The sequence below is a fragment of the Megascapheus bottae genome, chromosome 20 (genome assembly GCF_031878675.1).
Source record: "Megascapheus bottae isolate mThoBot1 chromosome 20, mThoBot2.hap1, whole genome shotgun sequence".
Classification (NCBI taxonomy): domain Eukaryota; kingdom Metazoa; phylum Chordata; class Mammalia; order Rodentia; family Geomyidae; genus Megascapheus; species Megascapheus bottae.
In genome coordinates, this window is record NC_143528.1 from 11,442,983 (window position 1) to 11,454,003 (window position 11,021).

The window sequence follows — 11,021 nt, forward strand, 5'->3', positions numbered from 1 at the left end:
TTATTTGCAGAGTTTAAACATACCATTAAAAGGGACAGAATGACAAACTCCAAATCTATTCTTTTTTTTTTTTTTTCCAGTCCTGGGCTTGAGCTTAGGGCCTGAGCACTGTCCTTGGACTTTCTCAAGGCTAGGGCTCTACCACTTGAGCCTGAGCACCACTTCCGGCTTTTTTCTATGTATGTGGTACCGAGGAATCGAACCCGGGTCTTCATGCATGCTAGGCAAGCACTTTAACTACTAGGCCAAACTCCCGGCCCCAAATCTATTCTTTTTAAAGGGAACTAACTTGAAATACAAAAAATATAAATTAAAAACCGATGAAAAGAATATACTATGTATACATTAATTGAAACGGTATTAAGCCTGGGATCAGTGGCTCACACCTGTAATTCTAGCTACTCAGGAGATTGAGATCTGAGAATTGCACTTTGAAGCTAGACTGGACAGAAAGTCTGTGACACTCTCTAATTAAACACCAAAACCAGCTGAACTTGGCCTGTAGCTCACATGGTAAAACATTACCCTTGAGCAAAAAAACCTGAGAGATAGTACCTAGGCCCAAGGTATCATGTGTCCATGCCACACATGTGCCTACACACACACACACACACACACACACACACACACACACACACAAGCTCAGTAGCCTATGCTGAATGACTTGAGCCATTTCTGGGCCTTTGTGTGCAGTTGTCTATAATATTTTTGTGGAGGAAGATGAAGGTAAGTATCCTTTGACTCTGTCATCGTAATCAAAACTCACTTTTGTTCATATTTCTAAATATTAGGCTATATTAATAGTGGATTTCTTGTCTACTGGTACCCTGGCATTGATATAATAGTTGAGAATGACATTCTCTTTATCACACACCTACTTAGGTTCTTTCAACCTTTCCATCACAGTTGCAATATAGTTTGTTTAACTCAATAGCCAACAGTTGCCTTGCTGTGAAACTAAATATTATTTGCCATCTTTTATCAAATAAGAGTGTAAGATTTTTTTCCTAATAGAGCTTTATTCTTATCATAATTTACTAAGATTTTCTTTCCTTAGTTTTCTACATGGCATCATTATTTTCTCCCATATTTCAATCTAACTAGAAAAATGCTCATATAACATCATGCTTTGTCTTTACCTTTTCTTCCATGTCTCTTTATTCTCTTTTTCCTCATTTCCCTCTCACCCTTTTATGTTTTCAAATACTTATTTTAGCTACAATTTGGATTTGTTGCTTTTCAGGATAAGAAAATACATTTTTCTTTTGCGCTTTCTTTGGTTAACTCAATAAAAACAACTTCCTAAGAAAAGTCAGCATGGTAGATAAATTGTTTTACCTTGAATGTCTGGAATGATTTTCCTGTTCCATAGCTATTAATAATTTGAAAATAATTTTTCCATACTCACTGGTCCCTCGCTCCAATAAACTATCATGAAGAAGTACAGACATCATTTTTGCTGAAAGTATACATGCCAGGTGTCCCTGAGAAGCTCTGCATTTCACATTCCCTCACTCTAAGTCAAAATCCCCAACTATTATCTATTTCAATAAATTATCAAACTATAACTACTATAATAAAGCAAGTAACCCTGCATTTGAGGTTTACTGGAGGAAAAAAATTACCTTCTCATTTATTCAGGCCTCCTTTTTATGTCTGAGATTGGTATCATTATTTTGTTTATCAACCATGCACATAATTTATATCAGTTTTTTTACTAAATTTTATTTATTGTGGTTGCTTTGTAAATTGGATATTTTATTACATTATATTATATTATAAAATTGATATTATTTGTGATTAGGAATGTTAGGGGTTTTTTTGTTTTTGTTTGTGTGTGTGTGTGTGTGTGTGTGTGTGTCGTGGGGCTTGAATTCTGGGCCTGGGCACTCTCCCTGAGCTCTTCAGCTCAAGGCTACTGCCCTACCCCTAAGTCTGAGAGTTGACCCTGAACTCTTCAGTTCAAGGCTACTGCTCTGCCCCTGGAGCTATAGCCTCACTTCTCATTTTCTAGTGCTTCATTGGAGATAAGAGTCTCAGGGTCTTTTGTGCCCAGGCTAGCTTTGAACCACAATCCTCAGATCTCAGCCTCCTGAGTAGCTAGGATTACAGGTGTAAGCCACCACGTCTGGCTTTAGGAATTTAGTTTTACACTTAAGAATATGTAGTCACTGGGGCCAGGTGGGTGGCCTAGTGGTAGAGTGCCTGCCTAGCATGCACAAGGCCCTGGGTTTGATTCCTTGGTGTCGCTATGGTTCAAGTGGTAGAGTACTAGCCTTGAGAAAGCCCAAGGACAGTGCCCAGGCCCTGAGTTCAAGCCCCAAGACTGGCAAAAAAAAAATCTATCCACCATATGAAGTAAAGTAAGCCCGATCAGACCCAAACAAACATAGATTGCATGGTTTCTCTCTTTTGTAGAATATATTTATGATACTGTTAACATGGGACCTCAATTACATAGCACCATATATAATGAAGCTTCAAGAGAAGGAAACAAGAGCCTCCTATTATGTCCTTTATGTAGGGTTTTGTTGTTGTTGTTTCTCTTAGTTTTCTGTACCTTGTGTCTTGTTTGTAAGATTATTCAGTCTGTGGGAAGGAAAAGGAAATCACAGAAACATCTGGACAAAGATGAACTTGATACTCACTCTCTTAGATATGAACCTTACAACTTGGAGGGAGGGGAGTAGGGAGGGGTAAGTGGAAGAAAATGTGGGGTGGGGTAACAAGGATTAAAAACAAATGCACTCATCACCTTAATTATGTAATCCTAACCCCCTTGCTCATCACTTTCAATTAAAGAACTTTTTTTTTTAATGATAGCCTCCTTGTTGAACCTGATAACTAGGAATAATTTTCTTTGACTATTTCAATTCTGAAGTCAGATCATCTGCAAATGATTATAGTTTTCTATCTATTTTTAAATATCTATATTTCATCATTTTATTCCTTGTCTAATCTTATCCAAACATTGCAGACAATATTAAATGAAATCATGGTATCTAGGACATGGTTTTATTTTATGTTTGTTTTGTAGTACTGGGGGAGACTCTACCTCTGAGCCCCTTCCCCAGTCCAGAAGACAGAATTTTGTTCTCTAGCTGGGAAGCCTTCCAGAGCTTTCCCAGCCAGCCCTCAGATTTCTAAGAACTGCCATGAACTGACAGGCAGATCCAGTGCAGTTGCACTTTGCAAACCAAACTGGAAAGTCCAGTTCTGAACAGGAAATACAACCTATGGAGGAACACTGATCTAAAGCCTCAAACATCAGCAAGGAATCTGATGCTTTCTGTCACACAGGCAGCGCCCCAGATCTGCAATTGTCCAGATACTGCCTTGTGGCTTCACAGAAAGGGACAAGATGGAGAATGTGACTTAAAGGGCACATCCATATTGCCTTGCACAGAACGTGAAATTCCACAATTGAAACATGAGTCTTGTTTTCTTCTCCACTTGCCCTCTGGCCAGCTTGCCATCTTCAGCCCTTTAGGAATCTCTGAATATCACCCTTGGCAATGAGAGCAAGAAAGACCCTTGCTTGGTGTCAGAAGTAGGGAGAAGGTGGCTGAGAGGAGTCAATACAATGGATTTCACAATATTACTCAAGGGACGCTGTGTTCCCCCATCCCCATATACCAGCATCATTATCAAACCTTAGTGAAGAAACTTCACACATTATTTTTTTCTGCAGGAGCATCTTCTCTGGTGTCACATAGGCCTGACCTGGCTCTGATCGGTGTGAGTCTTGCTGTCTTTGGCTCTACAGCAGAGTCCATAAAATCTACTTCATAATAAAGGCATGATTATAATTCAATAATAGCTATGAAACTCATAACCTGTGCTAGGGAAAGAAATGCTTGAGGCTTTGTTCTGGCCTTGTACCTTGTTCTGTAGATATGGAGATTGTTGGGTGAATTAGGGATTCTGGGATGCTGGCTGTGTGTGTATAATTTACTCCTTCAGACTTTCTAGATTTTGAAGGGAAATGGTTGGACTGAGGCAAAGTTAGGGTGATTTATACTATAATAAAGACATTTTAGAACATGCCTATTATTTGGGGCTTCTTACATTGTTACCTAACACAAAAGAGATGATGACCAAGATGCATCGGGCCACTCCAACCATCTTTGGTGGTAAAACCACTAGCACACCCCCCCTCCACATCACCTTTTCCTCTTCCTCACACTATACAGAAGGCTAATTCTGCCCAACCCATAATGACACCAGAGATCAATGACTGAATAGGAAAAAGAACATGTTCTGTGTCAGGCAATTGCTATCAGGCCTTAGCCTGGTCTTGTCTGTTAAGGTGGCACTAAACTATACCCTAAAGGGACAATCACAGTACTGGCCTTCCAAGGGCCAACATAAACTAACAAAGAATCATACATAGCACCTCCATCACCTGAGAGATTATTATTGGTATCATCATCATCATCATCATCATCATTATTAGGGAAGCTCTTAAGTCAAAGATAAAGGCCACTGAAAGAGAAGAGACCCTAGGGATGGGTGTTATCATGGATATAGGTGTCCCATTTGGGCTTTTATTTATGAGGATTTTAGCTCCAAAAAGAAGAAAGATTCATTCTTTAGGTGGCTTCTCTGTACTGTGTGACTAATATGGCAGAGACAGCTGGCACCTGGACTAGTTTGGAAGAACAGTCTCTGTCTAGAGAAGGGAGCCCTCATAGGTGCTGATTAGAGGGAAATTGTTCAACATAACAACTGGGGCATAAAGATGCAGGGGGAGGGGGGGTTGCAAAACCCCCTAGGGTTGTTCTTTAGGGGAGCAGAAATCTTGGCTCACTTTAAATCTAATGTTTCAGCTGGCAGAACAGGAGCCACTCACATGACTGAACACGAATATTCATGCCAAACCCCAATCTCATTGTCCTTTTGTGTGGTAGGGGCAGCCATCCCCACCAGACACTTCCACAATTGAACAATGGGAATTCCTCATATCTGAGTCAGCGCTCTATAACCTAGGAAAGATTCCTGGCATCCAGAGTCTGAGCTGCCTTCCTTGCTATAAAGTCACAGGTAGTCTATGGCTAGGCAGTGAGGGTGGGAGTGCTTAATAAGGCCTCAGGGTATTAAGATGTATTTCCCATCCACAGGCTATTGTCCAAATGAACCCAGGACTTACTGAGCTGCCATACAATTTGTTCTTTCACAACTCCAAGTTTAGGACCTTCTGTAATCCCACTCTTTTCATAGAACCCTGGCCCAACAAAACCTCCTTGTTCACGGCCATCTCATGATCCAAGAAGAGGGTGGGGAGCCCTGCTGCTTCTGCTGGTGGAGTGAGTCCCATACATAAAGGTGAAGTTGAAATAGGTTAAAGAATCAGGAAGCATGGCTTTGAGAGCTGGCTCCCTCATTGCTCTAAGTAATAGTCTTAGCCACGCCTATTACATTCACTGAATTTGCATTCACTGAGGTTTCTCAATCTGTAGAAAGGATCTTCCCTCTGCAGCATTGTTGAGAAAATTCCAGAGAAGTTTTTGAAAGCCACAAATCCCTATTCAAATAGTGTTGTATGAAGTGTTAGGATATCAAGCTTATTGTTGTTCACACTACATTCAGATGTAAAAAAAAATAAGTGTAGCATCTTAGCTTTCATAACTGACCTAGACTTCCCCAGGAACCTCAGCCCCTTTGGGGAACACCACTGGCAACCGCCATAGCAACATGGGGCACTACTGCCAGGTGTGATTCTAAATGTACTTTACATTTATTGAATCCTCACAGCACCCTTACGAAATAGGTAGCAAAACAACCTCCCCTTTGAAAAGTCCAAAAGAAGCTCAGATATGCTGGTTAGCAATGTTTGCATCTCTTGCCTATGCCAACTGATTTCTTTCAGCTTTAAACTAAAGGTGGACTCTGGATAGTACTTGAAGGAGGTCGTGTGAGGCATAGGAAATACACTAGGTCTCTTGGCACAGGTCGAAACTTTCTTAATAAGGACCCAGAAACACAACAAATCAGAGAAAGGCTGGATAAGTGGGACTGCATTAAACTGCAGAGCTTCTGTATGGCAAAGGACATAGCTAGCAAATTAACTAGAAAGCCTACAGAGTGGGAGAAGATCTTCACTAACCATACAACAGACAAAGGCCTCATATCTAAAATATATCAACAGCTCAAAAAATTGAATCACTCCAAAACTAATCTCCAAAGAAACAACAATCCCATTAAAAGATGGGCCAAAGACTTAGAGTTTTCTCTGAAGAAGAAAAAAGAATGTCCTATAGACACATGAAGAAATGCTCGACATCTCTGGTCATAAAAGAAATGCAAATCAAAACAACTCTAAGATTCTACCTCACTCCAGTTAGAATGGCCAGGATCAAGAAATCTAATAACAGATGCTGGAGGGGATGTGGCCAGGAGGGATCACTATTACACTGTTGTTGGGAGGGCAAACTCCTTCAACCACTATGGAAAGCAGTATGGCAGTTCCTCAAAAGACTAAACATAGAGCTCCCCTATGACCCAACAATTCCACTACTTGGCATTTACCCAATCATCCAGAAACAAGGACATACTAAACCACTAGCACAATGATGTTCATTGCAGCACTATTTACCATAGCAAAGATAACCAACCCAGATGCCCCTCAGTTGATGAGTGGATCAACAAGATGTGGTATTTATACACAATGGAATTCTATGCTGCTGTCAGAAAGAACGACATCGCGCCATTTGTAAGGAAATGGAAAGACTTAGAAAAAAATCATATTAAGTGAAGTAAGCCAGACTCAAAGGAACATAGGCTCAATGGTTTCCCTCATTTGTCATAATCGGTAGAAACCTTGGGCTCTCCTAGCAGAGATTTACAATAGAACAAAACATAGATACATAAGGCCAGATAGTATGACTCTAAATGATAGGACCTCCAGGCTATAGAAACAAAAGCCATATAATGAGTGATTGTTGTCCTTAATGTACTATGTTATCTCTCATCTCTTTGCTGTCCCTTGGTTATCTCATATTGTTACAATATTTCACTTTGTTATCTGATATATTGTATATATTCTTATTTGGTTATTTGAAATCAGATGAGAAGGTGGGAAAACAAGATGAGGGCCAGGGTGGGGGGAGGGAAATTAGGATCAAGACATGAGAAAGGGTACCAAAATATGTGAAGTAATGCACCTTCTATCTGGTGAAGATAATCTAACCCTTCTATTATTTATAACAAAAAAAGATGGTCCCTCATTTGTGTAACCTGTGGATCCCTAGAAGACGAAGTCTCTCTCTCTTTGGTGGACTCTGCCAATCTATGGCCAGGAAGCTAGAATTGCTCTCCTCCACCGATGCCAGCATGTCTCAGGGTGATTAGGTTTCACCTGGCTCTCATTGGTGCTAAAAGCCCCCTTGGAATTTTCTAGACCACTGTTCATCTCCAGTCCAAAGAGTTCTCCCCCTCCCGCCCCCAACATTCTCCCTATGGGAAATGCCATCTAGCTTAGTCGTCTACTCATGGGGACTCTGTATGGGCTCTTGAATGCCTTCCAAGCCACATGGGGGAGCTCTGCTCAAAGGCAGCATCTCTTCCATTACACTCAGTTGTGCTTACCCCAGGGATATTTAGTGACCACTTACTATGTCTCAGGCACAGTTTTGGTGCTTGAGCTTTGGGACTAAAACAAAGACCCTTTCCTAGGAGGAAGGACATTCTAGCAGCTCCATGGGAGTGAAGGGCCACTTGTGGCAATGCTCCACTCCTGGAGTCCACATGTGGAACCTTCATCATGGACTCCCGCTCAGTCTGTTGTCCCCTGAATCTAAAGTTCAGGGCCACTACTCCTTGTAGGATATGGATACTTCTCACCTGCCAGAGAGTCAGAGGTGTTGAAACTCCAGCATCCTCTTAGCCTTCTAGATGCAATCCATTCCCTTCTAGGCTCTCGGATAAAGGTAAAGCAAAACTCAACATGCTAAAGGGAAACATATGAGATATAGACAAATTTCCTCTCTTCCTATCAACCCTGACTTTCAAGATTTGTTCTCATACATAGGCAAAAAAAAAAAAGTGAACTTTGGGGGTCAAAGTTTAATGGGCAAGTAGGACCCTTTGTTCTAAGGGTCCTGTCTGGGAACAGTCAGCCTCAGAGTTCAGTGTTGGAAGTACAATATCCATAGAGAACAAATGGTTTAAGGGGAAGTGAAAATAGTCCTTTAACTACTGCCAACAAGCCAGGAGCTAGACAAATATAATGAGAGAGTCCCACATTCCAACATGTATGCAAAAAGTGAACGCGTGACTACGTAATGTATTCCTGGTGGCATTCATTAGAGCCCTTTTCAATGACACTGTTATTATCTGAATCTGAAATGTCTCCATAGGTTCATAAACGAGGGGCTTGGTTGTCGGCTGGTGACATTTGGGAAGTGATTGCATCCTGAGGGCACTGACCTCATCATTGGATTAATCCCTTGATGGATTCATAAGCTGATGCATTATTGGGAGATGGTGAAAAGTACAAAGCGAGGGCCTAACTGGAAGAATTGGGTCACTGGGCATGGTCCCTGGGGGCTGTGTACTGTCCTGGTGCTGTCCTCTATTCCCTCTCTTTCCCTCATCCACAATGAGGTAGGAGCTTCTGCCATATGTTCCTGCCACCATGATGCTCTGTCTCATAGGGGTCAAAGATCAGGGCAGACAAGACCTATGACATGGAAACCTCTGAAACTTAAACTACAATAAACAACTCCTCTCTTCAAGCTTTTCTCTTAGATCCCTTGACCACAGTAATGTCAGTCTAACACAGATACCTAGTAAGTCTCTCATTGAATGAGCGAATCATCTGTTAGAGAACATGCTCCATAATATTCATGTCAAGGAATAAAAGCTAAGGGCCCCAGATGACAATCTGTACACATACAAAAATGTATTCAGTTTTTAGGTTGTACTAATATTGAGAAATATACAGAGAGATAGTTCTTACCCTGGAAGATGAAGAGAAAAACAGTATAAAATGAAACCATTTCGGACTTGGTAATTCAGGGACTTGAGAGAGGAATGTTGGGTGGAATAGTCTGAGACTCTTCCTGGAAGAGATTGAGATAAGCAAAGGAAAGTAGGTAGAGGGCAAGAGAAACAACAGGCATGGCCTGGAGGGCAAGAGTGAGCATGCTCAAGGCAAACAGAAGCCAGGATGACTAGAACAGAGAATCAAGACCTAAAGCCAACTAGGAGAAGAGAAACACTTACAAAGGACTACAAATAAAATAAAATAATTGTAATTGAAAATGGGTTTTGTTAGGTTCACCTAAGCTAGGCTATGGTAATAAATAAATCCAAATATCATGAAACACAAAACAAGTCCATTTCCTGATGCCTTGGCTTTCTTGTTGCCTGCGTGTAGCTGGTATTCTTGTGTAAGTGTTGGTCATTTTACTTACCTCCCACTGCCTAAAACTCAAGTTATCTACTACATCTCCATACACGGAAGACCAGGCAATGCAGACCAGCTATGTACTAAGAGAGAAGAAATGGACTTTTAGTGCTTAGGGAACAATCGGTGCTCATATGAAAATCCCTAAGGAGGGACCTGCTGTAGCAGTTCTTAGACCTCAGTCATCACCTCATTCATCCACTGTGACGCAGGAAGATTCAGGAAGCAGAAATACCAGCCTCAGATCCACATCTTGCAAGTACAGATCATGTATGATGTGGTTGACAAACTGGCTGATGGCAGAAGTGGAAGGGAAAAGGAAACCTGGCTGCTGGTGGCTCATGCCTGTAATCTTAGCTATTCAGGAGGCTGAGATCTGAGGATCTCGGTCCAAAGTCAGCTCAGAGGGCAAGTCAGTGAAACTCGTATTTTCGATTTAACCACCAGAAAACCAGAAGGGGAGTTGTGGCTCGAAGTGGTAGAATGCTAGGCTTGAGTAAAAGAGCTCAGGGACAGCACCCAGGTCCTGAGATCAAGCCTCACAATGGACCACACAAAAAGAAGGTTGAGTAAAGAACAGTGTGGATACTCAGTGAATTTACTAAGTCCAAGGTGCCTGCAATATTGGTAATGGGAATCTTGATGGTAATTACCCAATTGAGGAAGAAATCTGTGAAAAAAGGAGAGAGAAGAAGTATAGGGAATTTCAATGAAGCAGACTCGTGCTAAATGATCTCAACTGTCTACTAAGACTGAGACCTCAGTCTTACGCTGTTCTTGTTGTTGTTTAGAAAAGTTTTTAGATGCTTTGTTCACTGTAGCTTCAAATTTTAGTCTCTTCCCATGAATCTTCTTTTCAGAGGCAGCAATGCATCTCTAACACAGCCATGAGGCAACAAGCACAGAGCTTTCCATACTGGAGGTCCTCTTTGAGTCATAAAGGATGGTGTTTGGCTTTGTTTTTGTTCATACTGGGATTTGAACCCAGAGCCTCATGCTTGCGAGGCTAATGGTCTACCACTGAGGCCATACCACCAACCCTACTATTTTGCTAATTACTTTGGAGATGGAGTCTACTGAGCTTTTTGACCTAGGCTATTGTCAGGCCATGATCCTCTAGATCATAGCTTCTTAAGTAGCTAGGATTATAAACGCCTAGGGGGATGGTGTTAATGAATCTAAACAACCCCTCCCAGAGAGGGCATCCTCCCTCTCTGAGTTCACTGACTAATGATTGATTCAGATGTACTCTGAGTTTGAGTGTCACTTTTCTCCTAACAGCACACCCACCCATTCTTTTCTCCCCACGTCAACCTGGGGAGCTGAGTCACCTGCCATTTGGTATGCTCCAGCACCTCCCTCTACTCCCCCTTTCCTGGGCAGGAATGAGCAGGATAGGTGGATGGGGATCATAGCAGGGAGCAAAAGCTTTCCAAGGAGACCACAGTCAATGAAGAGAGGCACCAATCTAAAGCAGGAAGAGTGACCGGGTGGGTGGCAGGAGGGGGGGGGGGGAGAGGGGGAGGGATGGTTTGGGAAGGGACTGAGCAGCAAGCTGGTAGGGGAGTGAGAGGAGAGCCAAAAGAAGGGATATGGCAAGCTGACTAAAGTC